The following is a 13985-nucleotide window of genomic DNA, read 5'->3' as shown; positions in this document are numbered from 1 at the left end:
ACCACATGAACCTTTTCAACCTCAGCAGCAGCCTTGGATGCAGCTGTCTTTCTTTTCCGCCGATCATTTTTTAGTTGCGATTGAGGATTTATTTTTTTCTGAGAAGGCAAATTCACAAAGAAAATTCTAGAGAAAGAAAGAATAATTTAAAGGATGAGAATGTGGAAGTAAGGTAAACGGTGCAAGAGTATTTATAGCCGCAAAAACACAAACGGATAACACAAGTGGACAAACCTAATCATGACTCTCCTAGGGTTTGATGAACCTACCTCATTTATGGAAACTAGCCGTTACAGAAGTTGAAGCAAACTCAAACTCTTTTCCGGTAAAATAATTTTATACACTTTTTGCCTGGCCCGAATTTTTACCTCCTTATTCCTGGCCAGATCCATTGGAATAAGAAGATATGGGGCAATTGTTGGGTCCAAAATTATCCTGCCTTGTCAGACATGAGTCAGGCAAATACCCAAAGTCGATCCTGACAAAAGTCCTCATACAAAGTAACCAGAACACCCGACCAGGCACCAACAAGAAGGGAAAGACAAGTCAGGCATCTAATAGGCCTGACATGAAGGGATATCACGTTAGCCACAAAGTCAGCATAATCAGGGCCAGGCAGGCAACGATTGAAGAAAACTTAAGACTATATAGAATATTTAACCAAACAAGGCTAACGGCTAGAATGTTACAAAAGTCATGCAACCACCTCCAGGTAAATAGGGCACGAGTCCTATTTACCAGGAAACCCTAAAATCAACCTGAAGGAGCCGTTGCAAAGTTATTATAAATAGAAGAGAAGAATAAAAGAAAGGGATTACTTGTTTGACACATCTACTCACTCTCACTTTACTCTCATACTTTTCTTCAACTAAAAATCTTAGCTTTACTACTAAGCAGCCGTGTTGTCTTCTTTGCCTGGCATACACATTCCCTGTCAGGCTTTCTAAAGTCTTAGTAACAATCCCTCCTAGCTTGGTGCCCGTGGTTTTTTCTCTTATTCCTCGGGTTTTTCCACGTATAAATTTATGTGTCATACTTTTGCATCTATTCCTTTATTTGTTCAATTATACTAGTCATGTAATCTATTTTGAGTTAGATATCCCTGCAAGTTCTTCCCTGGCAGGACATTGTCTCTGTGAGAATTCCTGCTAAAATACAAACCATTGTTGTAACGGCACAAAACATGAAATACATATTGTAACATAAGACAACTATTATTTCCAACACAACACGAATTATTGGCTAAATGAATAACAAAATCTTTGATTTACCTTTATATAGCAAAATCACAACATATAATATACTCAAATTTTATTTAAACTTAACTACTTTACTTAACTATCGACGAATACACTGCCAGAAAAAATAATAATCTATAACAAAATACGCATAATTAATTAGTGAATCTTTTCTTAATAATGATATCTAACTTAAACATGGATGCAATTAATGTAAACATATATATATATATATATATATATATATATATATATATATATATATATATATATATATATTTATATATATATATAGGCTTAGGGAAAACATTCCGCATATCACTAGACATGTCATCCTACTTCACATAATTTTCAACATCAAAATATCAACATTCAAAAGATAAGAAACAAAACTTACTTTTTTCAAGGCTAAGAAATATGTTACATCTTCTAAAAATCAATAAATAAATAATAATATAATTACTTATTGAGCACTTATACTTTTATAAAATACAGACAGTTAACAATGCTTGAGAGAAAGAATCAAGTCAAAAACTTATAAAGTCAATTTATAATTCATTTTACAAATTATTTGGTTGGAACAAAAATTTTACAGCAACTTGTCAGAAACTTAGGCCAACTTGGAAAAATCACTATAAAATGTGAATATATTATTTTGCAACATGGCTTATCAATTTAGAAATATATACGAATATTTTAAACATTGGAGTTGGAATCACATCTAAACAATAAGTAACTTTTAAATCGAAATTTTTACAAAAACATGGGACGAAAATGTAACTCTACAGAAATATTCTTATCACTGTCAGCTAAATATTTATTTATCCTAAACCATATATTATTTAAACATGAAACAAGCAGCATATGAAAGCTAAGTCACAAGGCTATCACATATAAATATTTTGTGTAAGGATATTAAACAGAAAACAATGGCCGCCAAAGCAATCAAAGGTAAGAATCTGAGAAATCGACCAAATTTTCATTCTTCACAATTTCACTTATATACATCATGCTTCACATATTAATCACAACTACTTTTCCCAAATACATACCAACACACTTTCCCATAACCATACGCATATACCAATGCTTAAAATCATATCGTAGCCCCTCTCCTTAAAATCAAGGTTATGTCCCCGTAACCACAGTCATTAATGAAACAATATTCAAACAAGTCAAACAAAACTCCTAAGACAAATAAACGATATTCATTTTAAATTACCCCACACTGCAATATCCCTCAAGCTAGCCGGTTCAAAACTGGAAGGGCCAGATCAAGGACGTCTCCCTAACCAAACAAGGGGCTCCTAAACAGTTTCTACCTGGATTCATTTTATTAGACACATCTTAAGTTCATTATTAAATTCATTAGTTAGGACTGAGGATCGTTTTGCTCTGATACCACTTTGTAACACCTCCGTATATTCAGGAGCCTTTAGCTAGACATTCCCAAGTAAATGGACTGTTACCATCTCGATTTCCCGAGGTAGTAAATAGCAAAGTCCAACTCACCAAAGTACTTTAAAATTAAAACTTAGCGATTACATGTTTATTACAACTTAACTAACTAAAACTTGATATAAAATAATAACAACTCGCAGCAAAAATAAATAATATGATTTAAATAATTTATGTGGTCTAGACTTCTAGTTATATTGGCCAAGTTCTCACACATCACATAGCTCACAAGCCAGTTAATCTTTCACACCTGTCAAATCTGCTCCCCATAATGGTTCACAGGTGTTCACGAATACACTGTCAACCACGAGGTTGAGTAGGAATAGCCAAACAACAACAATAAATGAATACAAGACAATATTAAATGCAAATGCAATGCATGCTCATGATCAAATTTAATATTTCCTAATTCTTTTCGGGTTTGCTTTTCGAGAGCAACTCGACCTCTCGCCGAACGAGCACACTTACCCATTTTGTTTTATTTTCTTTTTTAGGGGAATCATTTCACTCCTCATTTTCACTACATTTCACACTTATACATTTCTTTTTAAGTTTTTTTTATGGGGTAGTCCTCCCTACCGTCCGGTCATTTTTGCTCATTTCTGGGCATATTTTTGCACTTTTTTTTGGACATTTTTTTGTCATTTTTGCTCATTTTCGGACACTTTTCTCATTTTGCGCCAATTTAAGTCACGTATATGTTATGTGTTTTACGTGTGAATTCTATGTAAATTTCGGCAGCATGATGGCACAAACCGTCGTTTACCAAACCTGATTTTATGCTAACCTGCGGGAACAGCAAACAACCAGTAGCAAAGGCACTGAGGTCGTCATATATACAACAAAAATGCAATATATACATCAAATTGGGACTCTCGCCCAAAACACGTCCGAAAAGTCCGAAATGAAGTTCAAAATGTACAAAGTATATACAAGACAACAGCATAAAAAGGAGGGGAAGGGCAGCTACTCCTGGCCGCCACTCAGCTCAGCTACAGTCGCCTCAAGAGCAGCAATCTCAGCGTCTCTGACCTCCAGCTCCCTCAACAGACGAGCTGTCTCCTCCTGGGACTGCGTCAGCTTGGGCTCCAGGTCACGCTCTCTCTGCAAATGATAAAGAAATGCCTCAATTCAATCATTTTATTCAACCATTTCAGAACAAAAGCGAGAAATTGCAACAAAATTTGAAAAGAAATAAAGAGAATGAGAGGTTCATACATGTCGTCCTCGGCCACCTACAAGTGCGGCGATGGCCGTGGCCCGCAGCCGGTTGGCTAACCTACACAATGCCACGTGCTGAGACGGTGCCTCCTGCATATGAATTACAAAAGGTTTTCAGAAACGAACGAATGCATTCTTATGCAATAAAGACTACAAAAGACAGCCAAAAGCTAGGGGCTTACCCTCCTCACTAAGTGCCGCCACTCCTCCATGTGGGAATATGTGTCGTCCGACAATAATGCGATCACAACTGTTGATCATGATGATCACATGTTTAAGTCTCATTTTAAGAATACAATTGGGAAGTAATATTTTACTGTCAAATGGTCCACACATATCGGTAATGATTGGCTGACTAGAGTTTGACATTACTGTCGTGCGACGGTGGTGATCAGTTGATCCCCTTAGGTCATACCTAAAGGGTAACACTCTTAATTGATTATTTAATTGATCGTGTGACGATACGGGTTAATTAAAATACTTAAAATTGACGGACGATTTTGGAAGTAATATTTACGTATCTCATTGTAATTTGATTAAATAAGATACGGTCTAAGTGATCAAATTGTTTTATTACTTAGATGAAATTACTGTTTAAGGAAACAATTGCATTTGAATGAATAATTTATTATAAATACAAGATGTTGTGATTTATAATTGGTAAATCATTTTGGTACAAGTAATTATGAATTACTAAGTCGATTTTGTACATGACGTATTTTTATTAATACGTTGATTTTTAATATGTTAAAAATGCATAACAATTTTACATGACTTGTGACATGTGACAAATTGATAAAATTGACAAAGATAAAATGGAATCCATTTTATCTTATGTTGACCAAAATAGAGGGTGATTTAGGCTAAATATTGTGTTAATTAATTACTAAGTGGAAAGCATAATCATTTACCTAAACACTAGCCATGCATACCTAGTTACTCTTGTGAAGAACACCTTGCTCATGCATTGACCCCTTTTACCCTCCCCTACCCAGTTTTCCTTGTAGAAAAGACCAAAGGGTTTTCTCTATAATTTACCTAATACACTACTGGTCGGGTTTACTTTCGATGCTATATTCGGAATTATTGTCGTTGGATGCACCTAGACCAAAACACAATTTGTAACTTCACAAACAACTCTACAATTAGTAAAGAGGCAAGTAAAGGTCGGATCCCAAGGGACGGGAATTGAAATGAGATTTCTATTGTAACTAGTAGTGTCTTAGGGGTGTCACAATTTGGATTGATGTAGAAGGTCACTAAACTAAATAACAATGAAAGTAAACAAGCAAGATGAATTAAAAGGGTTGTAAACAATTGATAAAAAACACTAGGGTGTCATGGGGTCATAGGGGATTCATGGGAATTGATCATACAAACATGTTCTCAAATTATAAGAAAGCAAATATTGTTGTGATGGATTGAGTTGGGTTATATCTTACAATCATAGGAAAGTTTGGGTCCCGGAGCCGAATCGATTAGATTGTACAACACCTACAAGTCGACTTAGTCTTCCCTACTCAACAACATGCATGGTCTAATGCGACTCGAGTTGGTTTATGTATTACAAGTCTCATTGAAACGATAGGTGATGGGTAAAAAATGCAAGGATTCATAGGCTCGCATTTCATCAAACATAACATGTGCATGAGTTGAGATCAAAACAAGCAAGCAAATAAACCATGAAAGCATATTAATTTAAGCATGAATCATTCCCCATATTAGTCTCCCCTAATTACCCATTAACCCTAGCTAAGTGACTACTCACTCATTATCATGTTGAACATGCTAGCAAGGTTGTCAATCATACCAACAAAGTGAAACATGATGAATAAATGAAAGTAATTAACAATAATTAAAAAGGGATTAAGAGAATTATACCTACTAATGATTCCAATAATAAAGCAAGAATAAAAGAAGTACTTGATGCTTGATTGAGAGGTTGTCAATCTCCCAATAATAACCCAAATAATTTTCAATTACCCAAAATAAAGGATGAACAAGAGAGAGATTAAGGAAATAAAACTTGTATTAAAACTTGATTAATTGTTGATTACAAAACTAAAGAGAGATTTGATTGATATTAACTACTCTAAAGATTGATAAGAAGAACATGCTCTTCCAATTAGACGGTATTTTTAGAAGGAAGGGCTTAAATAACGATTAAGTCCCTACTAAGGGCTTAAATAACGATTAAGTCCCTACTTAAGGAAACGCCGGTATTTTTAGAAGGAAGGGCATCTTTCGTTGAAGCTTGAAGAACGAATTTGCGCTGGACTGGAATCCATGCGTCTTAGGCTCGGGACGGCCGGATTCTTGTGTCTCTACCCGGGCGGATTTGGGAGAAGACGGGCGGATTCTGAAGCTACTGTCCGGGCGTCTTTGGCAGAAGACGCACGGATTGTAAGGTCGAGGACGGGCGGATTCAAGGCAATCCTCACGGATTGTTGCTCAGCATAGTTTCTTCTTCTTTTCTTCCCTTTTCTTCATAAAATCCTTGGGGATTTCCTTTGGGATGCAAGCATCTTTCCTCTTCATTGCCCATCTACTATGATATGTACAAATGCCTTCTAATCTTGTCTCTCCTTGATGCTTGGTCATTGAATTCAATCAATTTAGTCTCGTTTTGCCATGAAAATGCAAGATTCTTACTCTTTTCCTACCAAGGGATCAAAATCTCAAAGAATATGCAAAACAAAGAACTAAAGATAATAAATGACCTAAATATGCACTAAAAAGCATGGGAACAAGGCTAATTCGGGGGCTAAATATGCTCTAATTATGGTCACATCAAATATCCCCAAACCGAACCTTTGCTCGTCCTGAGTAAAGAGGTGACAAAGACTAGGACCGTTATTTAAACTAACCTAATAACATAGCCGATATGAGACAATTAGCGGGTCTCACTCCGCCCCTTCCACTCACAACAAGATACCCATGAGGTAGGATGCCTTCTTGCAAGCCAAGGTGGGTCTTGCCAAAATTGGCGACACATCCAAAATTTAAGCACACAAAATCAAATAATGGATGCATCTACAAAAATAATAGCCACTTCCTCATCAAGTGGCGGAGTCAACTAAAAGGGAACAAATTTAAGAGCATATAATCCTTCACAAATACTAGTTCAACAAATTACTAAGGCTAAGAGGATGACACTAAATCACCTCCAAATGGTGTTAAACTAGACTACTTTCGTCCTCAATTTCCAAATGCTTTCGTCAAGAGCGATCGGATGGTGGTGGAATGATGATCCCTATGATGCTAGTAGCATATGACATGACAAGTCTCGAGTTCTCTAAAAAAGTAAAGGTCATGGATCGTCCCAAGCTCGACAAAGTGGCTTGACAAAAAGGCTTTTTGGGAATGAAATGCTCAAATCGTTGCAAACAAGGGTGGATGTGACTAGTATTCAAAAATTGGCCTCATTCTTCTTTCACATTTTCAAAAATTTAGAGATGGGGTTTGTCCCTTCCATGCTAATGTCCTTTGCTTTCGCCAATCGCTTATTAGGCAACCGGTTAACCTCTAGACAATAGCTTTTCGGGGTGATAGTCACTCTGTCTCTGGGCGGTCGAATTCACAACCGTGTGGGGGCCCAATTCAATGGATCCCTCTCCAAAGCACATCGAAGTGGTATGCCTCCATCAAAACGATTAAAAATTCTCAATATTTCAACATTTCATAACATTTGAGGTTTCCTTGGGAATAAAACGTTTCCACATAACAAAAATCTTTGAAATGAGCATCTCAAACTTATTGATAGAAAGTATTTTTGGGTTGCCTTACCACAAGGTCAATCAAGGTCACCTAGACAAGTTAACCAAGTCCACATCGCATCACGGGGTTGGATAGGTGACTCACATGCAATCTCTTGACTAGGCTTTGTGTCATGGGTCAAAAGATACTAGTATGACACAATCTAGGGTGTTTTTCAACCATTCTAGTAGGCGAAGTCTTAAGTTGAAAAAGTATTTGTAATGGATTAGTTTCTCTTGTCAAAGTTCCCAATTAGGCACTTTTCAAAACATTTAATCTAAATGCAATTATATGCTATGATGCAATTATTATATACATCCTAATACAAGTGATTCTATCACTAATATGACATGTAAACTAAATTCAAGTCCTAAGTTCACATTGTTATACCGCATCAATCAAAATAAAGGCACGTAGTCATTAACATAAAGAGGAAAAAGGAGATTGAAGATCATACCATGCGGTCTTCAATATCCTCATGTCTCGGATGTGGCGTAGTCGATCAATGTGAACAAGGATAAAACAAACACAATATATATACAATAATATATACACTACTATACTACAAAGAACTTGTTTTTGGTTTTTTTCAATTTTCAATTTTTTTTTTTTGGTATTTTTGTATAAGAAGTTAAGTTAGAATTCCCCATCCCCACACTAATATGGGCATTGTCCTCAATGGCCAAAATGATGGGAAATTATGCAAACATGATGCATGATTTCTACACTAAATGCAAACTATACTAAACTACACTACATGATGCATGGTTTTTTTTTTGTTTATGGTGGAGAGGATAATTTGAATTACCTCCCATTGTGTATGTATGTACTTCCCCAAACCAAGCTAGACAATATTGTTAATGTCTTAAGGTTGGGTGTAGTTCATGCACACAAATGCAATGTGCATGAATTTAGATTTGTCATTTTGGATTTTGAAAGGTGGGAACAATAGAATGAGAACACCTCAATGGAGCCGAGGTGTTAGTCCTCTATGGTGCTAGGACTACTCCAACAATGATCAAGAAAAATAATTAAAACAAAGGAAGAAGTAAGACAAACCTTGAGAGGGTAGGAGCCTCCAAGCTTGCTAATCTTCTACCATATCATCACCATCATCATCTTCCTCACTAGAAGTGGATTCACCACTTCCCTCTTCACTTTCTTGTTCATTTTGCTCATAATCCTCTTCTCCTTCTTCACTAACCTCATCATCAATGTTATCATCAACAACGTTATCTCCGACAACCTCATTGTCACCCGGAAGTTCACCCCTAGATGCACTCGGAAAGAAGACTTCCCTATCCGCCCAACTAGGCAAAGGACATGAAGTATCAAGTAGTCCTTGCCTAGCTAAGTGTAGGAGGGGTGAATATTGGGCTAGGTAAGCATCTTCCCGGTATTTGAAGGCTTGCTTGTGCATCTCTTGCATTAGTAGAGTCACATAATCATTTCTTGCTTCAACTCCTTTGGGCTTGAACTCTTTGTACTTGAAAGGAAAGGTTGGTGTGACAATGGAAGAGGAGGGCATTTCAATTTCACCCTTTTGTTGTCGGATAATATACTCGGCCTCTTTTGAAAGGGGAAGGAGATAATTGGTCCGGTGGACACTTAAACGACAAATCTTTGAAGGCAAGGTAAAAGATCTAGCCTCACTTGTGAGCCATCCATACTTGGTATCAAGATGGTTATGAGAGACTCACTTATATTTGTTTATCATGGTCTCAATATCAATGAGATGACCACCCTTCTTCGCCTCATACTTGTTATCCTTGTTGAAGTTAGGATCAAATTATTTAGCTAAAATAGTGACTAGACCGCCATTCACAATAACGGTAGTGCCTTGCTTCCCACAATCAATGTTTAGCCATCTATCCACCAAAAGCCTTAGAGAGTTGAAAGGCTTGGTGAATTCCCTTCCAATGTTCAAAGCCGACTAAAGAAGAACAAAATCGAGTTTGGTGAAATGGTTGGTGTCTTTCCTTGCAATAATGGTGTTTCCTATGACCTTGTACCACACTCTAATGCCCGGATGGTGGACTACTAGAGCGCGACAAGCATGAAAATTCTCAAATTTCCTTCCGGAAATCGCCTCCCAAAGAGGAGCGGGGTCATATTTGCCAACATTCTTGAAATAACTCGGTGAATCATCTAGACCCAAAACTTTACCCGTTTCCTCAAAGGAGATGCGCCTACTAACATTAGCTAGGCGAAACTCGATGTTTTCCATAGACTCAAACTTGTTAACTTTCAAAGACTCAAAAATTCTAAGGTAAGGGAGGGGTATGCCAATTCTTTTGACTCAAACAATTTTTCCAACCCCATGGCTTTAAAGAAGGCTCTAGTTTGCTCAAGGACACCCAAATTATCTAAGGCATCTTCACAAATAAACTTGGTGGATAGAAATGTTTTTCTAGCATACTTGGCAAAAGTGTCCCTATCGGATTTAGAGATGAAAATTACCTCTGGATAGTTCGAATGTTGATCAATTTCCGGAGTAGTAGATGTTGTTGCTCCCATGGGAGGTTGTTGTTGTTGCACTTCCAAGTTTGGGCAAGCTACCACCATAGCCAATACTTTCTTTGCTTGAAGACTCTTTTGCCTTGATGAAAGTGTCTTTGCCTTTGGTGCCTTTGCCTTTGTTGCTCCCTTTGTCCTTGCCATTGATGATTAAACCAAGAAAGAGTGAAAAATCTTCAATTTCTAGTATACCCAAATCGATTTCAACGTGAAAGGCTTTGCCTTTATAATTTCAAAAATCGACTCAAAGGTTGAAGATTTTGGTGCTTGGTTTTGATTTTTGTTGAAAAAGGAGTGATTAATTTGTTGTTAAAGGATGTTTTGATTTGATTTTGGTGAATGTAGTTGGGCAAATCTTGTTTTTGTGATGGAGAGGATGAGGGTTTTGAGGGTTATGGAGTTTATCGGTAGTGTTGTGAATGAAGAAATGAATGTGGGAGGGGGTTTATAACAAACCCGAAATATTTGAAATGCAGGGGGAAGACGGGCGGATTTCCTTCGGGACGCCCGGATTCTGCCTGTTCTGGGTTTCAAAATTCTTGCCTAAAGATGGGCGGATTTGAACAAAGACGGGCGGATTTGAAAGTTCGGGACGGGCGTCTTTCAGAGAAGACGGGCGGATTGTTGTCCATGGATTTTTCTTGTTTTCGTCAGCCACAAAGACGGGCGGATTTCTGAAGACGGGCGGATTTAGTTGCAGGACGCCCGGATTTGCTGACAGTCAGAAATTTCAAAAATTAAGCTCATGAAAGACGCCGTCTTCTACCCAATATGCCCGGATTGCCTGAAGACGGGCGGATTGTCTTGTATCCGCTCGGGTTGTACCCCTTTTACCCGGATTCAGTTCCATCCGTGTACTTTGCATATCCCTTGTCATTTTTTCATTCTTCAAAATCTCGTTTTCTTCATTGGGGGCACTACTAAGGCATGAATAGCCTAGGCAATTGCTATCCCCACACTAAGCTAAAGCACTACACATTAATTGAAATCATTAGTCCCTCCCTCACTTCTCTCAAACATGACAATTATCTTGATCAAAGTATAAAAATCCAAAAATAACAAAAATGCAATACAAGAATTGAAATGCGAGTTAGGGAGTTAGAATTATTTACAAACGGTGGTTTAGGGAGGACTCCACCAAACTCTCATCCTTAGTGATATGTCAAGGGAGCATGTCCAAGGTGTTGTTGATGTTGCTCAACACGTTGAAGAAATAATCAAAAGCTTGTTCATTATTGTGATAAAGATCTTCAATAGACCTTTGCCCTTGTTGTCGGTCTTGATCAATAGCATTACCAATGTAGGGATTAAAAATCCCTTCAAAATCGTCGTCCCAAAGACCACAAACTTCATCTACTTGATCAGTAAAGATTTCTTGAGTTGATGGAGACAACTCTCCCAATTTCTTGTCTTGGCCAATGAGGCCATCTTCTTCTTCCTTGCTTGATTTTGATGAGCTTTGCAAGCTCTCCTTGTCACAATTCACTTGCTCTTTGAATGGAGCATCTTCAATTTTCTTCTTCCATTGAAATTCCAACCTCTTCTTATCATCCTTCCGGCAATAATGATCAACCATAAAACATGGTTCATGCATACGTGGAGCTCTCATGGTCTTGTCAAGATTAAAAGTTATGCTCTCATCTCCCACTTCTATAATGAGTTCTCCATGTTTCACATCAATTACCGCACCCGTGGTATGTAAGAAGGGTCTTCCTAGGATGATTGGAATGTTGGAGTCTTCTTCCATATCAACAATGACAAAGTCCACCGGGATGAAGAATTTCCGAATTCTCACGGGCACATCTTCCCATATCCCTAATGGTGTCTTAGTCGATCCATCGGCCATTTGGAGTGTGATATTGGTGCATTTAAGCTCTCCCATCCCCAACCTTTTACTCACCGAGTACGGGATAACACTCACACTAGCCCCTAGATCACATAAGGCTTTGTTGATCGTGGTGTCGCCAATGGTACACGGTATGGAGAAGCTTCCCGGATCCTTGAGTTTTGGAGGTGAACTCCCTTGAAGTATTGCACTACTCACCTTAGTGAAGGCGATAGTCTCAAGTTTCCGGATTGACTTCTTCTTTGTGAGGATGTCTTTCATGTATTTTGCATAGGCCGGCACGTGATTGATTAATTCCGTGAAAGTAATCGAGACTTCCAAATTCTTCACAATTTCCATAAATTTTCCAAGTTGGTCATCAAATTTGAGCTTGGCTTGACGGCTTGGAAAAGGAAGTCTAATCACAATGGGCTCCTTCTCCTTGACCTTGTCTTCATTTTTCTTTGAAATCTCTTCTTTTGATGGTTCTCCATCCTTGGAGTTTTGCACAATTTCTTCCTTTTCACTAGCTTCCACAACTTCATCTTCAACTTGCTTATTAGGTGCTTCATACCTTGTACCACTTCTCAAGTGAATGGCACTAACCGTTTCATATCTTGGGGGATTACTTTGAGGTGGTAATTGCCCCTTTTGTCTTTGTGAGCTTGAAGATGCTAGTTGAGTCAATTGGGTAACCTTGGTTTTGATTGTAAAAGGGTCTTTGATTTTGGTTTCTCATGGGAGGTGGGGTGTATGTTGTTTGAGGATTTTGAACATTTTGGCTTTTGTATGAGAGATTTGGATGGAATTTGGTATTTTCATTGTAATAGTTTGAATAAGGGGTACCACTTTTGTATGCTTGGAAAGCATTAACTTGTTCGGTTGTTCCCCTACATTCGCTTTGGTCATGTCCCAAAGTTCCACAATTCTCGCATATCCCACTTGGGATTGATGAAGTTGCCGTCATGGCATTGACATGATGTTTCAGTGGTTTTGAGACTTCTTCAAGTCTAGCCATTGCTTTCTCAAACTTCAAGTTGATAGTATCGATATAGGAGCTAAGTTGGGCACCTAATTGAGTGACGGCGTCCACTTCGTGCTTTCCTCCTCTAGTAGCCTTGCGAGGCCTACTATATTGTGAGTTGTGGATTGTCATCTCTTCAATTTTGCTCCAAGTTTGGTTGTCATCAACCTCGGTGAACATCCCATTCGATCCCATATTAAGGATATTTCTTGAATCTTCATAAAGACCGTTCCAAAATTGTTGTACCAAGAACCATTCGCTAAGTCCATGGTGAGGACATGAGCGACAAATTCCCTTGACTCGCTCCCAAGCTTCATACAAAAATTCCTCATCCCTTTGCTTAAAACCCGTAATTTGAGCTCTTAGCATGTTAGTCTTTTCGGGTGGATAGAACTTTTTGTAGAAAGCTAGAGCCAACTTCTTCCAAGAATCAATTCCGAGAGTAGCCTTATCAAGGATTTTTAACCATTGTTTGGCGGTGCCAATTAGAGAAAAAGGAAATAAGACCCATCGAATTTGGTCTTGAGTTACACCGGTTCGAGAAATCGCATCACAATAATCGCAAAAAGCCTCCATATGAGAATGAGGGTCTTCACTAGGCATCCCCCCAAATTGGCTTCTTTCGACTAGTTGGATAAATGCGGATTTTGCAATAAAATTTCCGGTTAGAAGTTGTGGTGTGGGAGTACCATTGGCTAGGTTCTCCTCGGTTAGTACAGAATGTGATGAAAACTTAGGCATTGTAGGTTGATTTTGTGGTTGATTTTGTGTTGGGTTCTCCTCACCTTCTCTTGCAAAAGGGTTGGTGAACTCAATAGTGTTGGGGCTGGTGTCCTTTACAGTTAGTGCAAGGACTTATAAATCTCTAAAAGGATCAAAGGGTATACTTTTGTATTGTAATCAGTTGGTCCACGTTTATCAATAACGGTTGGCTTGCTAGATAAGT

At 38.0% G+C, this 13985-nt stretch overlaps 1 non-coding gene across 1 annotated transcript; it reads left to right on the top strand.

Annotated features, from left to right (window-relative positions):
• The first annotated feature begins 13301 nt into the window (after positions 1 to 13301).
• On the top strand, positions 13302 to 13408 carry LOC141644577 (small nucleolar RNA R71). The gene has a single exon (XR_012544190.1). It is a non-coding gene; the product is annotated as a small nucleolar RNA R71 (small nucleolar RNA).
• The last annotated feature ends 577 nt before the right edge of the window (positions 13409 to 13985 follow it).

This window comes from Silene latifolia, chromosome 2, assembly GCF_048544455.1.
Source record: "Silene latifolia isolate original U9 population chromosome 2, ASM4854445v1, whole genome shotgun sequence".
NCBI lineage: Eukaryota > Viridiplantae > Streptophyta > Magnoliopsida > Caryophyllales > Caryophyllaceae > Silene > Silene latifolia.
Note: the sequence above shows the minus strand (reverse complement) of the source record. Positions and strands in the feature narration are given on the sequence as shown.